The sequence below is a fragment of the Xenopus laevis genome, chromosome 8S (assembly GCF_017654675.1).
Source record: "Xenopus laevis strain J_2021 chromosome 8S, Xenopus_laevis_v10.1, whole genome shotgun sequence".
NCBI classification, from domain to species: domain Eukaryota; kingdom Metazoa; phylum Chordata; class Amphibia; order Anura; family Pipidae; genus Xenopus; species Xenopus laevis.
This window is the reverse complement of record NC_054386.1, coordinates 50,929,643-50,953,037: the sequence shown is the minus strand read 5'-3', so window position 1 is coordinate 50,953,037 and position 23,395 is coordinate 50,929,643. Positions and strand designations below refer to the sequence as shown.

The 23,395-nt window shown below is 39.7% G+C and overlaps 1 long non-coding RNA gene across 1 annotated transcript; it reads right to left on the bottom strand.

The window, feature by feature from the left end:
• Positions 1 to 5,233: 5,233 nt before the first annotated feature.
• LOC121397739 lies at positions 5,234 to 21,941 on the bottom strand. Its single transcript, XR_005963883.1, has 3 exons — positions 21,563 to 21,941; positions 18,005 to 18,008; positions 5,234 to 5,244 (listed from the first exon to the last, which is right to left on the bottom strand). It is a non-coding gene; the product is annotated as an uncharacterized LOC121397739 (long non-coding RNA).
• Between the last annotated feature and the right edge of the window lie 1,454 nt (positions 21,942 to 23,395).

Sequence of the window (23,395 nt, the reverse complement as noted above, 5' to 3'; positions counted from 1 at the left end):
CTATGCAGGATGCTGCCACTTTGCAGAGTGCTGGACAAATAATCTCTGTTTTATTTAAAGGGGTTGAATTTTCTTAGTAGTTTAAGGCAGAAAATGTCCATAATATATTGATAAAGAATTTAGTGAATCTTTAGTGCATCTTGGTCTTTTGTCTTTGTTTATTGTGAGCCCATATGACTCAAACAGCATCTATGCTGATGTTTGATACTAAATTGTGCAGAACTATAGGTTCTATGCAGGATGCTGCCACTTTGCAGAGTGATTTGTCTAAACTGGAAAACTGGGCAGAAAACTGGAAAATGAGGTTCAATGTTGATAAATGCAAGGTTATGCACTTTGGCAAAAATAATATAAATGCAAGTTATACACTAAATGGCAATGTGTTGGGAGTTTCCTTAAATGAAAAGGATCTAGGGGTCTTTGTAGATAACACGTTGTCTAATTCTGGGCAGTGTCATTCTGTGACTACTAAAGCAAATAAAGTTCTGTCTTGCATAAAAAAGGGCAGAGACGTGCAACTAAATTGGTTAGAGGGACGGAAGACTTAAATTATGAGGGTAGACTGTTAAGGTTGGGGTTGTTTTCTCTGGAAAAAAGGCGCTTGCGAGGGGACATGATTACACTTTACAAGTACATTAGAGGACATTATAGACAAATGGCAGGGGACCTTTTTACCCATAAAGTGGATCACCGTACCAGAGGCCACCCCTTTAGACTAGAAGAAAAGAACTTTCATTTGAAGCAACGTAGAGGGTTCTTCACAGTCAGGACAGTGAGGTTGTGGAATGCACTGCCGGGTGATGTTGTGATGGCTGATTCAGTTAATGCCTTTAAGAATGGCTTGGATGATTTTTTTGGACAGACATAATATTAAAGGCTATTGTGATACTAAACTCTATAGTTAATATAGGTATGGGTATATAGAATTTTAATTAAAAGTAGGGAGGGGTGTGTGTATGGATGCTGGGTTTTCATTTGGAGGGGTTGAACTTGATGGACTTTGTCTTTTTTCAACCCAATTTAACTATGTAACTAACTATGTAACTATGTAACAGGGCAGGGGGAGAAAAGAGCGCCGTGACGTGACACACAAGGAGAAGCCTCTATCCCTAGGCATAGAGGCGGAGTTTATTCATTCAGATTGACAGCGCAATCGGCTATATCTCTGAAAATATTGTGACTGGAGAAAAAAAAATAAAAGCGCTGTTTAACAAGACTCTCCACGCGACTATCAATATAAAGTTAAGGTAGGGGTGACAGGTCCACTTTAAAATCTGTCTTCCACTCATTCCTTTCACAATTTTCACAGTCAGCACCCTCACCTTCAAAGTACTTTAATGTGATGCACTTCCAACCTCAATCCGTTCATCAATTCAAATTGTAGTAATAGACGGCACCAGTCATTGGTTTATTGTCTTAAAATGCCTTTATTGGGACATAGGCTCTGACCCCAAACACCCGGCAACGTTTCAGACCTCTCATGGTCTTTTCTCAAGCCTGGCATTCCTCCACTATTTTAGAACAATCTAGAGTGATTTGGACAAAAGACTTGTCCAAGCAATGGATACATTTGGAACAAGACCAACTCCCCCTCAAAAACTATAGAGCATTTCTGGAATCTAGATTGATATGGAAAACCCAACAGCAAACCTCCAATCCCATTACAGCCAACACCTTGAGAGTATGGAAAGAATTTATTAAACTTAACAGTGAAGACCCATTAGCAAATATCCAAATAAACCCCATAATAAATGTATCTAGTATGATTAAAGGCTTAGATATAGGTAACTGGATAGAACTAGGCCTAGATTCGGTAGACAAACTTTTTGATGACACTAAACTGAAAACATTTGATGAATTAGTAAACCTTTACAATATTCCTAGATCTGAAAACAACAAATATCTTACCATACATAAATTTCTATCTAAAAATCCCCCTAATCCAATAAATTTACCTCCCCAGATAAATAGACTGCTAAAATCTGAAAAAAATAATCAAAAAGGAACATCAGTAGTATATAGAGCATGATTATCATTAAAAGATGACACACCTAAATGGCAATTGAAAAAGTGGCAAGAAACTTTACAAACTGACATCTCACAAGAAGATTGGGAATTAGCCCTAAAATCCTTAAAGAAAGCATCCCAGTGTGTTTCACATCATGAGAACTGGATCAAAATGGTTTGGCAATGGTATATGACGCCTGAAAAAATATCCAAATTTGACAGCAGAACAACACCTTTGTGCTGGAGGAACTGTGGCCAAGAAGGTGGGGAAGAAGTAGAAAAAGTTTTACAAAAATTACCAGTTAACCGTACTCATATCCCCCCAGGTATGGCTTTGTTACACTTGGGAATCAGGGACCTGCCCAAGAGAGAGAGGCTCATATTACATCATATATTTGTATCCACAAGACTTCTAATTGTTGATAACTGGAAATCTCCATATGTTCCAAAAATTACTGAAATTCTGAAAAAAGTGGATTTCAACTTGACAGCTGAGAAGTCTTGGGCTGTTAAATGTGGAAATCTACAAACCTTTCTCGACAGGGCGAGTCTTTGGTTGTCAGTGTATCCTGCATCCAAATTATCTGAATTTTAGATCTCTCACTAGCTAAATTTACTTTGATTCTGCAATACTTAAACAACTGGTCATTATAGCTAATTATCCTATCCATATACTCAGTGACATGTCCCGTTAGACAATCCCTGTTCATTTGTTTATTATTTGATTACTTATGGTTATCGATATAAACTAGTAAGCGATAGAACTTCACATTAGTATCCTTTAATATAGTAGACATATCTACAAATAAAAATAATACGTAAAGTTTATTAGTTAAAAGGACACAAATGCACTGCATACAGTATATCCTTAAGGGATGGATGCGACCCTTGGAAACTTAGCAGGGAGGATCTTGGTCCCCCAGTTTCTATTAGGCTCTGCTCCATTTAGGAAAACAACAAAAATAAAGTTGTAGTGTGATTGGTCCTATAAGATTAAGCAAATATTTCATAAGAATGTTTTAATGTATAATTACAGCTATTAACCAATTCTTTATACATTAAAGTTCATACCTGGCCCGTTTATCTGTTTTTATCTTGTGATGTAAACATTTTACTGTTATTAATAAGATATGTCATATTTATGACTGTATGTTCTATTTTAAAAAAAATTTCAATAAAAAATATTGAAACCTAAATATTTTCAAATTTCTCGCCATTGCACGCTGATGTCATTATGCCAGCGCACATGTGCCAATTTAACAAGCAGAGACGCGCTGCGCCTGCCCTAACAATCCGGCACAGAATGAAGAAGATGTGGCGGGCGTCCCCGACGTGGCGGGCGTCCCCCCACTAGACCACAAGGTTAGGCCCTCACAATTTATTTTTAGCCCTTCCTTATATGCTCATGGTATATACAATATTAAATGAGATCCAGAAAGAAAATGACTAAATATTATTTTTTTTTGATTGCTTGGAAGGTTGGTCAATCATAGTTCTAGACCCTGGCCGTCAACCAGAGTGGTCTCATTAGAATCTTCAAACTGTAAGATTATGTCACGTTGCTAAAATGTAGATCACTTTCTGATGTTCTGTGGTGCTGTTATATTTTGGCTCTGTCTTTATCCCACGTCTGACCCTGCCTGTTTGTGAATTTCACTGACCTTTGCCACACTGACCTGGGCTTGTCTAGTCATGAATTTGTCTGCTTGCTTCCCATGCCAGGTAGGCAAGACCATTATCTGAAGTCAGAGTTAAAGTTAGATGCAGCAAATTATGCATATACTGCAAAGGATTCATATTTCCTTATACCAGGAAGACATGTAGGACAGTCCTACAAATCTTCCTGGTGTAAGGAGATGTGAATCAGTGTGTGAGTAGAATTGGCAGCGTGCAGTAACCTGCTTTTTATTTGATTATTTAGTAAAAGCTAAGTTTTAACTATGTATTTATAATTTTTCTGATCTGAACTGGTCATCTTGGGGAGCATGGAACACTTCTAATGTCTCCTTGCAGTGGGACCCATGTAACCTCTAATTATGTGTATGTAGCAGCAATCTTTACTTCAAGCCAGAGTTGGCTGTAAAAGGAGTAAATAATTCAAACATGACATAGGGTTCTGAAGCAATAGGACATAGAGTTGTGAAAAGGTAGCCAAATACTGTGTTTTGTTTTGTATTTTATTTTATAACATAGGTGGGATTTTTAGCAAAACATGAAAGTATTACAGTAGGTATATCCAACTTTTTATATCCAGCTTTTTATACTGATGGTCATTTTAGTATGCCAAGTTCCTTAGATTTTGAATGGTAATTGGCTTATTTTATACTTTATTGCATTACACTAGGAAAAAGTAAATATTGTTGCATTTAGAGCAACAGCACCCACTCCATTGTTACATAGTGAAAGTGGGTTGAAAAAAGACCAAAGTCGATCAAGTTTAACCCCTCCATATGAAACCCAGCAAATACATGCACACACTCACACCAATCCCTCCATACATTCACATAAACTATATATATCAATATCTATATTAATTGTAGATTTTAGTATCATAATAGCCTTGGGCATTCTGCTTGTCCAAGAAATCATCCAAGTCACTCTTAAAGGTATTAACAGAATTGGCCATCACATCATCATCCGGCAGCACATTCCACAACCTCATTGCCCACACTGTGAAGAACCACCTACAATACGTTGCTTCAATTGAAAGTTCTGTTCCTTTAGCCTAAAGGAATGGCCTCTGGTGCAGTGATCCTCTTTATGGAAAAAAAAGATCCCCTGCTTTTTGTCTGTAATGTCCTCTAATGTACTTGTAAAAACTGAATAATGGGAAATACCCTGTGGAGCAGTGGTTGTCAAATCTTTTCGGTTCAAGCTCCACTTGAATATCCACTCTAGAATAAAGGCTCCCTTTGAAGGTCCAACAATTTGTCTGGGGTACCCTTATCTTATGAAGCTACTACAAGTATGGAAAAATAATGTAGTAATCAACAATTTCAGTCATGTTTTCACGAATATCAGAAACAGCAAATTCATGATTTCTGTGGTCTACTGGTTAGTAGCTCAAAATCTACTGGATGATCATGATCTACATTACTACCATAATAAATGCACTTTCTCTTTCACATGATTACTTTTATTATATAATAGAATTATTATTTAACTCTTCAGCTTCCTTTATTTATTCGTAGGACTGCAAGGGAATGCATGCAATTAAAAATTCACACACCCCAGCACCTATTATGAATGCTACCCAGAAGATATAGTTCAAGGATTAATGTCGAAGGCCCTCCACCATGGTAAAACAAGATATCACATTGTATTTTAAGATGTACTGTCCCTTGCATTGAAGGTACAGATGTCATCAATTGTTGATTTGTCTGTGAGGCAATATGCTACTTTCCAAAATAAAATATTGTGGTAGAGAGATAGTGACCCTCTAAAGAAACAGCAGAATACCAGGCTGAGAGAAAATACAATCATTTTTATTTAACGTTTATTTCTCAGTATTAGACCAAACACTTCTTATCCCATATGTAAACAAGAATGCATATATATGGACCAGTAACCAGCACACACATTCACAAGGATATATGTCAGGAAAGGACTAATGTTAAGAGTACAGTGCAATATGGTACAACCCATATCCAAATCTGTATTGTCAGTGTCTCAACTGCTGCTTTTCCTTTATGCATCATCTTTGTCATCTACAGCATCCTCTCCCTGATGCTTTTGCCAGGCAAATTTCTCTATCGCCACATCTTCAATGCTGCAGATTAAGCCACAACAGGATTAGATATAGCAACTGATATTAAAAAAAAAGAAAGGGTGGGGGGCTAATGTGGGCATGTAACCATACACGTTTACTTGCAGCTCCTGCTTCAGTGCCATCTAAAGCTGGAAAATTAGCAGCCCCAGGGCTCTCTGATGAGGAAAAAACTGCTCTGTATCAACCGCAAGCATGACCAAGCAGAAAACTGAGCACGCTGGGGCAGTGTGTAGTTCGACATGCAGCAAAACCACTGCACACTCCAATAAACAGACTGAGAACTGAACTCTGTAGATTTTACTGGATGGTAAGGGAAATAGGTGAAACTGTAACAAATAACATAAAATAGGATAAATAGATTGCAATGAACAGTGCAATATAAACATATATGCATATAATACACAAAAGCCATGAATATCTTGTAAATTATATCCTTATAAACGGTGAGTAGTGATGTAATTTCTGTCACATGACTCACTAAAATTTGTGTATTATAATTAATAAAGTACCCCCAGTTGTAAAATATGAGGATATTATAAGTTACCTCGGAGTTCCATGACCTGTATAAAAACACTCGGCCTTCGGCCTCGTGTTTTTATATGGTCATGAAACTCCTCGGTAACTTATAATATCCCTATATTTTACAAGAGGGGGTACTTTATTCACTATATAAACTGCAACATCAAAACACTAGCTGATATAAATGTATATGCAGCAATGTCTCTAGGGGTGCTGGCAGCTGTGGAGGTGATTTGGTGCAACTTTGAGTCTATTTTGCTAACCAGCGATGCTACCATGAGGAGAGAATGAAACTGTATGCTTCTTCCACACCATGAGTTGTGGAGTCTTGGCTCCAAGGCATTGCACTAGGTCACATGGTGGAAGTACGGTAACACGATTAGTTCAAATGCACTGCTGTAACTGGCATTATGAAGGTGCTGGATTTATACAGGAAGTGGCCTTGCGTAGTTATAACAAGCATCCAGCGGAGGGAGTTCGTAGCATGAGTCGTGAAATACCATAGCATGGTGAAAGCTTATGCTGGAGACATGACACCTGTTCAAGCACGTCCTCCCCTGGAACAAAGCAACAACCAGATAAGTATGCTGAAGGCGTGCAGGGCATAACGGAAGCAAATCTAAAAGTAATGCTCACATAACTAAGCGAGAGGACATTTGCACAGATACTAAGGGGCCCATTTACTTAGCTCGAGTGAAGGAATAGAGGAAAAATAGTTTGAATTTCGAATATTTTTTTTGGCTACATCGACCATCAAATGGGCTACTTCGACCTTCGACTTCGAATCGAAAGATTCAAACTAAAAATCGTTCGACTATTCGACCATTCGATAGTCGAAGTACTGTCTCTTTAAAAAATTCTTCGACCCCCTAGTTCGCCACCTAAAACATACCGAGGCCAATGTTAGCCTATGGGGAAGGTCCCCATAGGCTTCCTAACAATTTTCTGATAGAAGGAATATCCTTCGATCGATGGATTAAAATCCTTTGAATCGTTTGATTCGAAGGATTTAATCGTTCGATCGAACGATTATTCCTTTGATCGTTCGATCGTAGGAATAGCGTTAAATCCTTCGACTTCGATATTCGAAGTCGAAGGATTTCAATTCGGCAGTCAAATATCGAGGGTTAATTAACCCTCGATATTCGACCCTAGGTAAATCTGCCCCTAAGTGTGCAGTACAGGCCTTAAAAACTGAACTGCAGGCCATAAGATATAGCAGACACATTTGCCCAATTTTATAGTAACCTTTACAACCTGAAGGATAACCACTCCATGACTATACCCTCAAAGACAGACATCAGTACAGTCTTAGAACACCAAGAACTACTAAGTTTACCAGCCACAACAACTTCTAATTTAACCCTTTCCTGCCAAGCACGTATGCCGTACGTGCTGGCAGGCAAGGGCTTTGACTGCCAAGAATGTACCCTGTACGTCAGCGGTTGTAGCCGCCTCTGCAGAGCCTTCACAGCATTGACAGCCCCCTGGGCAACGAGGCTGGGGGGCCAACATAAAAGCAGCAGACGCAGCTGATCAATCGTCTGCTGTGCTGCCATGCGCTCCATGAGCTTCTCTTAGCCCCACCTACGGACTTCCTGCTGCATGGGACTCTGCAGCAACGGACCTCCAGTAACCCTCCAGTCATCATATCGTCCCTCCTGCTCCACGGTAAGTGGCCTTTATTTATACACTTACATACAATTACATATATTTAAACACTCTTTTTACAAAAGATTCTGTTTTTTTTTACATGTTTATTTTGCACACTTATATACACTTATATATACACTTATATACTGTCACACAACTTTTAGAAGTGTACACACAAAGAGGGTTTTTTTATTTTTCTACTTTTTCATTTTACCAATTTGTGTTTTTTTACTCCTAAAAACTGTTTATTTTGGCAGTGTGACTATTGGATAATCTATTATGGCCACGCTGTAGGGTGGATTATTTTGTTATTTCATTGATTTACACAATTTTTGTGATTTTATTGCAATTTTATCCCTGCGTTATTGTTTCTTATTTATCTTTAGTATACTTTTGCTGTTTGGTGCTTTGGTATAGAAAGATGTATTTTACTTTGTTTGATCAGTCAGAATATGTCCTTTCCAAAAATATATAATTTTCTGGGGGGCCTTTTTACAGTTTGGGGGTCTTACAGCACATAATGCACAGTCAAGGCTCTGTTTTCAGCAGCTGAATTGGCCAGCGTGAAAATTCATATGCATGTTTTTTAATTTTGGTCCGTACATACCACATACTTTGGTAAATCTATGCATATTGGGCATCAAACTATTCAGTAGACCTCTGATGTCCATATTTAGGGTGATTTTTCTTTGTACGTAAAACATTGTGTGAGATAAATGCAGCAAACTGCAGCATTTTTAGGCGATTTTCAGAAATATCATAAAAACCTCTACGTTTAGAAAAGCTTTGCAATTTAGTATTTTGGTATAGAAAGAAGGCTTTATCTTTGTTGGATTAACCAGAATGTGTACTTTCCAAAAATATATGGTTTTGTAGGTGCTGTTAGGGGGTTATTGCGGCACATAATACGCAAACACAGGTCTTTGTTCACAGAAGGTGAATCAGCAGTGCAGAAAATGTATATGCACTGGGGGGGGTATTTATGCTGTTGTGGCACATAAAACACAGTCGTGGTTCACGGTCACGGTTCTTTGTTCACAGAGGATGAATCGGCATCGGAGAAATATCATATGCACTATTTTTATTTGGATGCCGTACATGCCTGCTGCTTTGGTTTATCTATGCATATTGAGTATCAAACTGTTCCATAGACCATTGCCATCAATATTTTGTGTGTTTTACATTTTATGTGTATTACAATTGTATGTGAGAACAAGAAAGAGATTTTCAGACATGTCGTAAAAACCTCTATGATTAGTAGTAGTTTTGTAGTTTTGTGTAGAAAGACAAAGGTTGGATTCATCAGAATGTGTACTTTCCAAAAATATATGGTTTTGGAACCATGTTTTGTTAGGACGTTCTTGTGGCACATTATTACACAGTTACAGGTCTTTGTTCACAGAAGGCGAATCGGTAGCGGAGAGAATTCATATGCACTATTTTTATTTGGGGTCCGCACATGTCAGCTGCTGTGGTATATCTATGCATATTAGGCTTCAGTTGACCATTGGCGTCAATATTTAGGGCATTTTACAATTGTATGTAAGAAATTTGGTGAGATAAATGCGGCCAATTGCAATATTTTTAGGCAATTTTCAGCTGCCTTTATCACCAAATTTAGTTAAGGTTTGTAGCTTGATGCTGTGGGGAATGTGTTCTTTCCAAAACTATATAGTGTTCTGGGGTGAACATACTTTTTTTCTGTTGATTTTGCAGTACCTGAAGTGACAGACCATATGGGGGGGGTCTTCATTTTCGGGCCCCTATATGCCATGCGCTTAGGTAAACATATATGTATTAGGCATAAAACTGTTCAGAGGACCCCAGGCTTTCATATTTTGGGTGATTTATCATGATACCTACTAGTATAGAAATATACTAGTAGAAATATGATGCTGCAGGGTGGAAATTTTGAGGTGATATTTGGAAATGTCACCAAAATCGGCAGGTTTAGGAAAGGTTTGTGGCTTGGTGCTTTGGAGTAGAAAGACATACATACCCAATTTGGATTCGGGGGAATGTGTACTTTCTGAAAAGATATGTTTTTTTTCTGTGGCGAACATACTTTTTTCTACCTTTGCCCCCACCCTAAACTATGTAAATGTGTTGATTTTGCAGTACCTGAAATGACAGACCATATGGGGGGTCTTCATTTTGGGGCCCCTATATGCCACATCCTTAGGTAAACATATACATATTAGGCATAAAACTGTTCAGAGGACCAAATGCTTTCATATTTTGGTTTATTTGTCATGATAGCTAAAAGTATGTGTGGAAATATGATGCTGCAGGGTGGAAATTTTGAGGTGATTTTTGAAAATGTCACCTAAATCGCCAAATTTAGGAAAGGTTTACCCAATTGGGATTTGGGGGAATGTGTACTTTCCGGAAATATATGGGTTTCTGGGGTGATTGTACTTTTTTCTACCTTTGCCCATCCCAAAATGATGTAAATGTGTTGATTTTGCAGTATCTGGAATTACAGAACGGATAGCTCAAATGGGGAGTCTACATTTTGGGGCCCCTATATGCCACGTGCTTAAGTAAAACTATATATATTGGCATGGCTGTTCAACTGGCGGCGGCCCGCGACCCCTCCTCTTGTGGCCCTCCATATCAAAGTCTGCCTGCTGTGTCTGTTTACCATATGTAAACTTTAAAAGGTATCACTACAGAGAGTAATTGGCCCCTGCATTGTCTAAATCTCAAATTCAAACTAATCCCCTGCATTGTTCACACCTGTGATCCCCCTGCATTGTTCACACTTGTGATACCTCTATTGTTCACTCCCCTAAAGCCCTGTACTGTTCACACCTGAGACCCAGATTGAAACTGCCCACATTGTTCACACTTTATACAAAATGCTAATGGGGCACCAGCACTGTGTCACTGTATATAGTACATATTAGACTGGTCCTGATTCCTGTCTCCTGCTCTGTTCTGTCTTCCCTATGCTCCCTGTGTGTGTCATACTTTGGTATTTGTTCTGGGGGTTTGTTAGTATTTGAAAATTATTGTTAGTGACCCCTAAGGTGTTTAATCATATCCTGGGGTACTATATTATACACAGGGGAGGAGGAGGCATATGGATTTATGGGTATGTCTTAATATGACTTAACTTTTTTCACATATGTGTGGCATCCTTGCCAGGGCAGGCACAATATAGTTCGGCACCCTAGGCAAGAGCTTCAATCAGTGCCCCCTCTCCTGCATTACCATTTCCCTCCTTACCATGATGGTTTTGAAATAAAGAGAGCAAGAAAATGTACAACACTTTTTCATTTATATTACTGCCCCCTGTACCTGTGCAAGCAAGCTCAGCAGCCATCCATCATACAGCCCTCCTGCAGCCATCATATTGCCCCCAATCTTTACCTGTGTCAGCAGCAGACAAAAATAAATCTGATCAAATCATATTGTAACATGGGTGTGGTTTACAAACAGGGAGTGGCTAACACTGGCTTCCGTTATCGGCCCTCCACCATGTAGATTGAAAAAATTCCAGCCCTCGGTACCATAGAAGTTGGACAGCACTGCATATTGGGCATCAAACTGTTCAATGGACTCCTGGCAATTATATTTAGGGGGTTTTACATTGGTACCTAATGATGTGTGGGAGTTTTGAGGCCATTTTTCAAATTTGCTAATTTCTATAAAACATTATAACTTTGGGAAAGAATTGCAACTTGGTAGTTTGCCCGTACATAGATATATTTACCCATTTTTGAATTGCCAGAATCTGCTGCCATCATATTGACCCCAATCTTTACCTGTGTCAGCAGCAGACAAAAATAAATCTGATCACATCATATTGCCCCCAAGTATTTATGTACCTGTGCCAGCGCCCAGCAGCAACAGCAAACATTTGTGCCCCAAATCTGTACCTGGCTGTGCCAGCAGGAAGCTTCAAACTTTCACAGTAATAGAAAGAATGTCTTCAGTTCAGTGCAACTGTGCAAGGCTCAGAGCAGCGAGAGCCACACCAAGCAGGCAGCCAGCTCTCTGCCTCTCTCTGTCATCACATCAGTGACATCATTGATGCATGTATATGCACATCGCAGTGCACCACACAGAAGGAGCTATTACTTGCTGGCAAAGGGAGAAGGGGAAGGAGATGGATTCCACCCAACTGGATGACCATGATTACTGAAACAAATTATTAAATAAACGCTTGAAAAAAGTGCACCCCTCAATGATGGCACCCTAGACAGCTGCCTACTCTGCCTACCCCTAGTTCCAGCCCTGATCCCTGCAGTGAGCACCAACCATTTGGTTTTTTAGTGTGCTATTAATGTGGACATGGTCTTGCGGTAACATGGGTGTGGTTTAAAAACAGGGAGTAGATTGAAAAAATTCCAGCCCTCGGTACCATAGAAGTTGGACAGCACTGCATATTGGGCATCAAACTGTTCAATGGACTCCTGGCAATTATATTTAGGGGGTTTTACATTGGTACCTAATGATGTGTGGGAGTTTTGAGGCCATTTTTCAAATTTGCTAATTTCTATAAAACATTATAACTTTGGGAAAGAATTGCAACTTGGTAGTTTGCCGTACATAGATATATTTACCCATTTTTGAATTGCCAGAATCTGCTCTTTATAATAATGTGTAGTTTTCTATGGTAAACCTACTGTTAGTGGAGTGTTTGGCCTTGAAATCAGAAGTATGCCATTTTGTGGAGCGGTGCTTTGGAAATTTGGTAGTGTACTGCCTGGAGATTTTGATCAATACAAGTGAGAAATCCCCATAAAACTATATATATTTGGTATTGGTGCATTCAGGAGACATAGAACTTTCCAAATCAGATGTGTTCTTGTACATAAAATTATATTTCTGATATATGTGATTGTAATATGTGAAACATGTTTTTTTTTCATTTTATTTGACACTAGAGACGCCTATATCTTTTTACAGAAGTGTAATTACACCAAAGTTCTAAAATATTTTGAAAGCTCCTGAAAGGCTGTCCTGAAAAAAACAATGTATTGTTTTCCTGGGTAAACTAAAAGACCCCCCTCAGGAAAGGCCCTTAAAGTGAAAGAGTACAAAATGTCTAAAAACTGCTTGGCAGTAGATGTTCGCATTTAGGACAAATTGGCTGGCAGGGAAAGGGTTAAAGGGAAACTGTCAACATTTTAAATTTATTTTTGCCTATTTCTAAAAAGTACACATAAATAAACACAGCTGTCTGGCAAATAAAATGTTAATTCACAAACTCATACAAAAGTTATTATATTTTTTATTTTGTCATGGGGGCTTCCATATCTGCTCATTATACATTCATCAAGTGCAGCACTAAAAGTAGGCACAGCATTACCTGTGTGCTTGGAGGCAGCCAGCTGCTGTTAAAAAGCCAAGTCGCACTGCGACATGAGGATCCTTCTGTGTAGTCTCCCCCCCACTCTCTTCCCATGCGTGTGATGTCACTAGGAGAGCAGTCACATGGTCTGCAGAGCAGCTACTGCTTTCACTTTCCCACTTCCTGTCTGCTTGGGTTGCCAGGTTGGCGGGTTTACAGACAAATTGGGCTACTAATTTAAAGCCTAGGCGGGTTTTGAAAGTACAGACTAGCCAAGGTACGGATTAGGCCTACTTTTTGGCTTGTACTTTGGAAACCAGCCAAAGATTTTACTTGCCGCGCATGTGTCTCCTAATGCATGTTGGGTAATGTGGTTTTTGTTTAATTTGCTGACTGTCAAGTTTAATGTAAAACTACAATAAGGGTTTCCACCTGTCCAGTTTAGACCTGGACAGCCCGGTTGTAACAACTTAACCTGGTGGTCTAGTGGTGCGGTGGGGACGCCCGCCACGCCGCTCCGTTTCTCCCTCTATGCCGGTGTCTTAGGGCGTGCGCGGCGCGCATTCTTCTCTTTTGTAGGCGCATGCACGCTGGTGTGTTGACGCCAACGCGCAATGGCGTGAAGTTCAAAATTATTTAAAGTAGCAAAACACAATTCTCACTGCCCATTATAGGATCATCTCTAGTGATTTCCTGGTGCTTCTGAGCCTGTATTCTGCCTGATTCTGATTCCTGTTATGACCCCTGCCTGGTTTTTTGACGATTCTGTTTTCTGTATCCTGACCCTTGGCTGGTATCCGACTTTGCTTATTCTGTTCCCCTTCTGCTTGATCTCTTGGTTTGAACCTTGCCTGCCTGACTCCGTTTGTACTCTGCCTGCCCCCACCTGGCCTGATCTGACTACGATTGTGTGTACGCCTTGTACCGTGACCGTCTGCCCAAAAGACTTTGCATTACCATTGTGCCCCTTTGCTCATTCAGAACCCTTTGCTTGGCACCTCTCTTAATAAGACCTGGCGGCATCCGACTAGCCGAAGGCTCCTCCCGAGGTGAAAGGCGGCTGTTAAAAGCGGAAGCAAGAGCCGAGAACAGGGTGCTTAGCATTGGTTCTGAATTTAGGGTGCCGACCATGACATTATAATGGGCCAAAAGATGGACGACGAAGGTCATGCTGCCGCTGCTCCTTCCACCACTAAAGCACTCCTCACTACTCTGCTACAGCGCATTGAGGATCAGGAGCGGAAGCAAGTTTATCTGATGCAAGTCTTTCATAACCTGACTCGCAGACTGGACACTACGCAACAGACAACAATACAGTAGTTTCACCTCCTGTTGCTGTTCAAGTGGGTTCTCATGTCGTGATGGGTAATATTCATAGTCCCCACGAACCCAAAATTTCTTTCCCTGAAAAATTTAGTGGGGATAGAACCAATTTTTTTGTCTTCCAGGAGGCATGCAAACTATACCTGGGTTTTTTCCCTCACTCCTTTACTGCTAGGGAGGAAAAAGTGAGGTGTGTAATGACCCTGTTACAGGGTGACCCACACATTTGGGCCCTAAGATTATCCTCCTCTGATCCTGCCTGTTTTTCCCTTGAAACTTTCTTTAACACCATGGTGATACTTTACAATGACCATGATCGTGCATCATCAGCCGAAACAGAGATTCGTAAATTATGTCAGGCAGAACGGGATGCAGAGGTGTATTGCACTGAGTTCCGCCGGTGGGCTGTAGAAACTGGTTGGAACCATAAGGCTCTTCGTAGCCAATTCCGGATAGGGCTCTCTGATACTGTCAAGGACAGCTTAGTAAACTACCCTCTGTCTACTAATTTGGATGATCTACTGTCTCTAGCCATCCAAGTAGAAAGAAGACAGAGGGAGAGAAGGGTACTTCTTTTTTTACTGGGTTTACTAATGTTAAGCCATCTATCCCCTCTGTGCCTCTGCCTCAGGAGGAACCCATGCAATTGGGTATAACTCATCTAACTCCTGAGGAAAAGGCCCACAGGTGGTCTCAGGGTCTGTGTATATACTGTGGGGAAAAGGGACATTTTCTTAACCAGTGTCCTAAGAGGTCGGGAGCTCCATTTGGGTCGAGAAGTTTCCTTTCCCCAATTTTCCTCTAGGATCAAGGTACCTGTTAAGTTAACCTGGTCTATGGGTTCTGTTTCTACTTTTGTGGATTCTGGTGTGGCGGGGAATTTTGTGGATTCTGCCTTCGCTGTAAGGTTTAATATTCCTCTAATACCCCTTATTCCTCCCATGAGAATCTCAGCCGTAGACAAAAGCCCTTTGAGGTCACGTTTGGTAACTAAGAAAACTGTGGCATTATCCATGTGCACCAACATCTTGCACTCTGAGGAGTTATCCTTCTATGTTATTGAGGGTTCTTCATCTTCTCCTCTAATTTTAGGTTTACCTTGGTTACAGGTACATAACCCACATATTGACTGGGTAACTGGGGATATTCTTCAATGGGGTTTAAAATGTAAGGGCTCTTGCATAAGTGTTCCTCAATTGGTGGCAGTCACATCCTTAGAGGGTTTACCAAGGCTTATGCTGAATTCTCTGATGTTTTCTCTAAAAAAGCCGCAGAAACATTCCCCCACATAGGCGTTATGATTGTGCAATTGATCTCATCCCTGGGTCTACTCCCCCTAGAGGAAGAACTTATCCTCTTTTATTGCCCGAAGCCTAAGCAATGAAGAAGTACATCAAAGAAAATATCGAAAGAGGTTTTATTAGGCCCTCTAGTTCCCCTGCTGGTGCTGGGTTCTTTTTCGTGGGCAAGAAGGATGGAGGTCTTCGCCCATGTATTGATTATAGGGGCCTTAATAAAATTACCATCAAATACCGCTATCCCTTTCCGCTGATTTCTGAGTTATTTGATCAGGTCAAGAATGCTACCATCTATTCTAAACTTGACCTTAGGGGTGCATATAACCTCATTCGTATCAGGGAAGGGGATGAGTGGAAAATGGCCTTTAACACCAGGAATGGCCACTGCGAATATTGAGTTATGCCATTCGGCCTTTGCAATGCCCCCGCAGTGTTTCAGGAATTTGCATCTGCTGGGGTTATTCGTTGTGGTATATCTTGACGATATTCAAATTTTTTCCTCTAACTTGGATGATCATCAGAAACATGTCCGGGAGGTTTTGCTCAGGTTAAGGAAGAATAATTTATTTGCAAAACTGGAGAAATGCACCTTTGAGGTTTCTTCTGTCCAATTTTTGGGGTTCAATATCTCCGGTAAGGGTCTAGAAATGGATCCCGGGAAGGTTAAGGCCGTATTAGAATGGGCTCAGCCTCTTTCCTTATGTACAACCCAAAGGTTCTTAGGTTTTGCTAACTATTATCGTCAATTTATAAAAAAACTTTTCTTTGGTGGTGTCTCCAATTACAGATCTAACCAAAAAGGGTGCGAATCCAAGTATGTGGCCTCCCGAGGCTATTCATGCCTTTGAATTCCTTAAGAAGCAATTTGTGTCTACGTCACCCTAATACTACTCTTCCTTTTATTGTAGAGGTTGATGCCTCAGAAGTTGGGGCAGGGTCAGTCCTTTCTCAAAGGCATCCGATAACCAACAAGGTGCATCTATGGGCATTCTTCTCTAGGAAAAGTCCATCAAGTTCAACCCCTCCAAATGAAAACCAAGCATCCATACACACACCCCTCCCTACTATTAATTTAAATTCTATATACCCATACCTATACTAGCTATAGAGTTTAGTATCACAATAGCCTTTGATATTATGTCTGTCCAAAAAATCATCCAAGCCATTCTTAAAGGCATTAACTGAATCAGCCATCACAACATCACCCGGCAGTGCATTCCACAACCTCACTGTCCTGACTGTGAAGAACCCTCTACGTTGCTTCAAATAAAAGTTCTTTTCTTCTAGTCTAAAGGGGTGGCCTCTGGTACGGTGATCCACTTTATGGGTAAAAAGGTTCCCTGCCATTTGTCTATAATGTCCTCTAATGTACTTGTAAAGTGTAATCATGTACCCTCGCAAGCGCCTTTTTTCCAGAGAAAACAACCCCAACCTTGACAGTCTACCCTCATAATTTAAGTCTTCCGTCCCTCTAACCAATTTAGTTGCACGTCTCTGCACTCTCTCCAGCTCATTTCTATCCCTCTTAAGGACTGGAGTCCAAAACTGAACTGCATACTCCAGATGAGGCCTTACCAGGGACCTATAAAGAGGCATAATTATGTTTTCATCCCTTGAGTTAATGCCCTTTTTTATACAAGACAGAACTTTATTTGCTTTGGTAGTCACAGAATGACACTGCCCAGAATTAGACAACGTGTTATCTACAAAGACCCCTAGATCCTTTTCATTTAAGGAAACTCCCAACACATTGCCATTTAGTGTATAACTTGCATTTATATTATTTTTGCCAAAGTGCATAACCTTGCATTTATCAACATTGAACCTCATTTTCCAGTTTGCTGCCCAGTTTTCCAGTTTAGACAGATCACTTTGCAAAGTGGCAGCATCCTGCATGGAACCTATAGTTCTGCACAATTTAGTATCATCTGCAAAAATAGAAACAGTACTTTCAATGCCCACCTCCAGGTCATTAATAAACAAGTTGAAAAGCAAGGGACCTAGTACAGAGCCCTGCGGTACTCCACTAACAACACTGGTCCAATTAGAAAATGTTCCATTTACCACCACTCTTTGTAGTCTATCTTTTAGCCAGTTCTCTATCCAGGTACAAATACTATGTTCCAGGCCAACATTCCTTAATTTAACCAGTAACCTTTTGTGTGGCACTGTATCAAATGCTTTAGCAAAGTCTAAGTAAATCACATCCACTGCCATCCCAGAATCGAGGTCTCTACTTACATTCTCGTAAAAAGAAATTAAGTTAGTCTGGCAAGATCTATTACTCATAAAACCATGCTGGCACAAACTCATAGTATTATGATTTGCTATGAAGTCCAGTATCTTATCCTTTATTAACCCTTCGAAAAGCTTTCCTAATACTGACGTCAGACTAACTGGCCTATAGTTTTGAGGCTGAGAACGGGATCCTTTTTTGAATAGAGGCACCACATTAGCAATTCGCCAGTCTCTCGGCACTATGCCAGATCTCAATGAATCCTGAAAAATTAAGTAAAGAGGTTTGGCAATCACAGAGCTAAGCTCGCTAATTACCCTGGGATGAATACCATCTGGCCCTGGACCTTTGTTAATCTTAACATGTTCAAGTCTCTTTTGAATTTCTTCATGTGTGAACCATGCATCATTAGTTGTATTACTAGAATTGGGAGTGTTAAGAAGGAAACCTTCACTTACTGGTTACACCCCTCCTGATGAGCGAATCTGTCCCATTTTTTTTTTAACAACTGTTTTTATTTGTTTCCATAAAAGAAAGAAAAATCAAAACAAAATCAAATAGAGAAAGTAAATAATCTTTTAGGAATTTGGAGGAGCAAAGAAAATGATATAAAACAAATATAGACCCTGAGCAAGATATTCACATATTTTTACCATGACCATCAAACAGCAGTTGTAATGGTATGAAAACCCATTCCCGAAATGCCTTCCTTATCGCTTATACATTACTCGTAGATAGCAACCTATTAATTTGGTGACTCCTGGGGGGTGATTGGTGACTCTGTGACTGTGAATTATAGAGATTCTGTATATATTGATTTGTCTCTTGTACTATATTGTTGCTGACTAACAGTTCAGTATCAAACCACGTGGTATTTCGAAATGCGTAAATCGTTAAATGTTTAATATGAGTGGGGAGTGAGGATATGTATGTCATCCAGGTGGAAAATTTTTTTTCTGTGTATTCCTCTTTATTAGTAGTAGTTTCTAACCAGTCCATGTGGAAAATGTAGTGAAGTTTTTGTTTAACTAGTGAAAGTGGAGGTACTGAAGGGGAAAGTCAATGGTGAAGAATAGTTTTTCTAGATGCTGCCATTAGTCTTTCTGCTAGGCGTCTCTCAGATTGTGATAGAGTTAAATGTGAAGGGGGAATCCTAAAAAGCACCCATAATAAGGTAAAGGGAGCTGACCAAAATTCCTGTATTATAGGACAAAGCCAAATGCAGTGTACCAGGTCTGCTCGAGGCTGATGGCATCTCAGGCAGTTGTCTCTGTCCAAAGTGCCCATATGATAACGTCTTAGCGGTGTAAGATAGGAATGATGTAAAAGCTGTAATGACATTTCTTGGTATTTGCTTGAACACAATACCCGCATAGTTTTTGCTTGATATTGAAGTATTTGAGCTGTATTTATTTGCGGAAGTGCTGAGGTCCATTTAGATAGAAAAGTATCTGTCGATTCCATTGCTAAAGTGGTACGAATCATCCGATATATCTGGGATGTCGTTTTGAGTGAGTCATGTTTTGGCCATAAGGTATTTAAAGGATTCTCCTTATCCGCCTGAGATAGATGTTAAAGAACTGTCTTAACAAAGTGGATAATTTGAATGGAAAGCAAATAATCGTTGGAGAGAAAGGGGAATTTTCGCATAAGTGTTTCTTTTGGTAGGATAGTAAAAGTCTCACCAATGACATCCTTTACCAATCTTAGATTTTGAGTGTGCCAGTCTAAAACAGTTCTATTATTTTCCCCTGTCGGGAAAGTTGGGTTGTTAAGCCACGTCAGATATATAGAGTGATTAGGAGCTAATTTATGTCTGCGTCGTACTGAGATCCAAGTTTTATAAGTATCGATAAATAGGGGGTGTTGAATCATATCTTGGGGAATGTCCTTTAGGGGGGAGTGAAGAAGCACATTAAGAGATACACCACCCGACAGAAGTTGATCTACTTCCGTTGAATTATAAATATTTCTGTTATGTATCCAATCACCTGCAAATCTGAGTAATGATGCTTCATTATATTCTTTTATGTTTGGAAGATTGACTCCACCTTTATCTTTGGTTTGTTGTTTAAACATACTTATCCGTGGTCTCTTTTTTTGCCAGATAAAGGAGCGGAGCATTTTAAGCAATCTTTTATGATCTGATGGTTTTATACTATATGGTAACATCTGTATTTTATAGAGAATTTTTGGGAATAGAATCATTTTTATCAAGTGAATTCTGCCTAGAAAGCTGATATTTAAGTTATACCAGGATTTTAACTCTTGTTGGATTTTGTCTATAGTATGTCGAATATTAATCGGATATATTTCAGTATGCTTTTTTGGTAGTTTAATTCCCAGATAAGTAATATAAGAGTTTGCTACTTTAAAGGGGAAGTTGTGATTTCTGTTTATTAAACCAGGGTTCCCAAGGTCTAGTGCCTCCAATTTATTTAGATTAATCTTAAACCCTGCAAAAGTGCTAAAAGTTTCTATTGTTTCTAGGATCGTATTCAATTCCATTCGGGGGTCGTTAACAAATAGTAAGATGTTAAATTTAGTGATAGTCATTGCGACCTCTGTTCCCGTTACAGGTGCATCTAGGATTTCCCTATCCTGGACAGAAAGCTTATTCAGATGAGCGTCGTGGAGAAATTTAAGGCCAGTCTCTGGGGAATCAAGAGTCTGCTGATAAAGCTTTTTGAAATGGGACGTCATAACCTTTGTAATGTCTTGTGTAGTACGTGCCCAACCTGTGGGGGTTCGGAGTTTCTGGATAAAAGTATTGGACTGTTGCCTTTTGACCAAATTTGCTAACAGTTTCCCTGATTTGTTTCCCCATCGATAGTATCTATTTGTAGTGTGACTCAACTTATGTTGTATCTGTTCAGTCAATAAAGTATTGAAGCGAGCTTTTGGCTCAGTGTATGTTTTCTTAGCCATTGCCGAATTAGTAGATTTAAAGTTTTTATAAGCCTGCGTAAGTTCTTTTTGTAGCAACCGATACTTTTCACTAAAGGACCTCTTCCGCTTAATCAGGTAAGATATAATGTCACCTCGCATCACCGGTTTGGCTGTTGCCCATAATAAGTGTTTATGGGCTAGATTGTCATCTATATAATTAGCCCAATGTTGTTTTAGATAATTCCTAAAGTCTTCATTGTGGTACAGGTAAGTCGGAAATCTCCAATTGTGTGAGTAAGGTTGGGGTACAGACAAACGTAAGGTAAGTCTCATGGGGGCATGGTCCGAAGTATCTATGTTACCAATACTAGCATCTTCCATTGAGGCTAAAAGATGAGCAGACACAAAAATGTAATCTATCCTCGAGTGTGAATTATGAACTGCAGAAAAGAAGGTGTAGTCTCTGGTGTCTGGAAAAAGATATCTATAAGCATCTTGTATCTGAAGGTGTTCGCATACGGAATTCAGTAGTTTGATTCTACATAAGATATGTGTGGATGATGTACCTGACTTGTCCATGTAGGGATCACACACCGTATTCATGTCACCACCAATGATCAAGTTTGAGGCCCCCCAGGAGTCTAACCGTTGGAGCAGGTCTGCGAAAAAAGATTGGTTTTCACTGTTTGGAGCATACACATTAACAAGAGTATATTTATTCCCATATCTATTCACATCCATAATGAGGTATCTACCCAGTTTGTCTTTGAATATTTTCCCCACTGTGCTGTTCAGAGCAGAATTTAGGATAATCGCCACACCTCTAGATTTGGAAGTATATGAGGCAGGAGTGACAGAGCCTATCCATCTATCTTTTAGAGAGGTTGTGTCACGTCTGCGCCAGTGTGTTTCCTGCAGAAAAGCTATATGGACTTGTCGAGTTTAAGATGGTCCAATATTTTACGTCTTTTGATAGGGGTATTCAAACCCCCAACATTCCATGAAATAACCCTAACTTTCTCAAGGACATCGTCTCGCCTAGGGCTAGTAGAGTCTTGAGTAGAGGACATATTAACTTAACCTATGCCTTTTTTTTGGAAAATGTGAATCTTAAAGATAGAAAAAGGTCCGGTCTGGCTGTCCCAGCGAGCAGACCAGGGTCCGGGGTAGGTTAAAAGTGTGGGAAAATATCTCTCTCCTAAAAACACAGTGGCCTCCAAATTCCAAATTATAATACAATAAACATAATAATACCAATTAAACAAAATATTTAACTTGTAATAATATGGCGGCATCACAGCGGTGTGAACTGAATATGACTTCTGATATGGATATCTCACCATGTAATACAATCATCTGCTGTGTCAAAGTAAAGGCAATGAGGTTACCACTACCTAAAACAAGTCAGAGCAGGGCAAGTCAACCCTTAGAGTTGATTCACAGTGATGTGTGTGGACTAATGAGAACACAGACCCCAGCTGGAAACAAGTATTTTGTGACTTTTTATAGATGATTACTCCAGATACACAAAAGTATATCTAATGAAGCGCAAAAGTGAAACACTGGATAAACTCAAGGAGTATATAGCAGAATCCACAAACAAATTCCAGTACGATCCTGTGAAACTATGATCTGACAATGGAGGGGAGTAAACAAGCATTGAAGCTAAAGCATATCTAAAGGAACAAGGCATTCAACATCAAAATAGTGCTCCATACACTCCAGAACAGAACGGTGTAGCAGAAAGAAAGAATTGCACACTTGTAGAGATGACAATTCTGGGGAGAAGCAATAACCACAGCAACAAAGTTACAAAACCATCTACCAACAAAATCTATAGCAGCTACCCCTTACGAGCTGTGGAATGGTAAGAGACCTAGTGGAAATCACTTGAGAACATTTGGTTGCAAGGCATATGTGCACATTCCAAGTGAAAAATGCGACAAACTGGGAGACAGAACTACAGAAGATGTATTGGTTTGATACAGTGAGCAAAGTAAAGCTTAAAGAGTTCTAAATCCTAAAACCTGCAAAATGACAGTAAGCCACAGCGTATATTTTGACGAGTCTTCCTTTTTAAAAACCATGATACCTGAATCCTCTGAAGAGACAAAAACAGTGTCTGTGACAGGAGGGGTAGAACCACTTGCCAAAACAGGTGACTCTATGAAGTACATGATGGAAAATTCACAAAGTACACCTCAACAACCAAATGTCACAGAGGAAACTGAATTGCAAAGGTCAACCCACATCACATAAGGGATACCAGCTCCCAGATACTCTTACAAAGTTTTCACACAAGAAATATTTGAACCAAACTCCTGGGAAGAGATCATTCAGCTACCAAAAAGTGAAGCCAAAAAATGACAAGTTTCAGCACAAGAGGAAATTGATTCCTT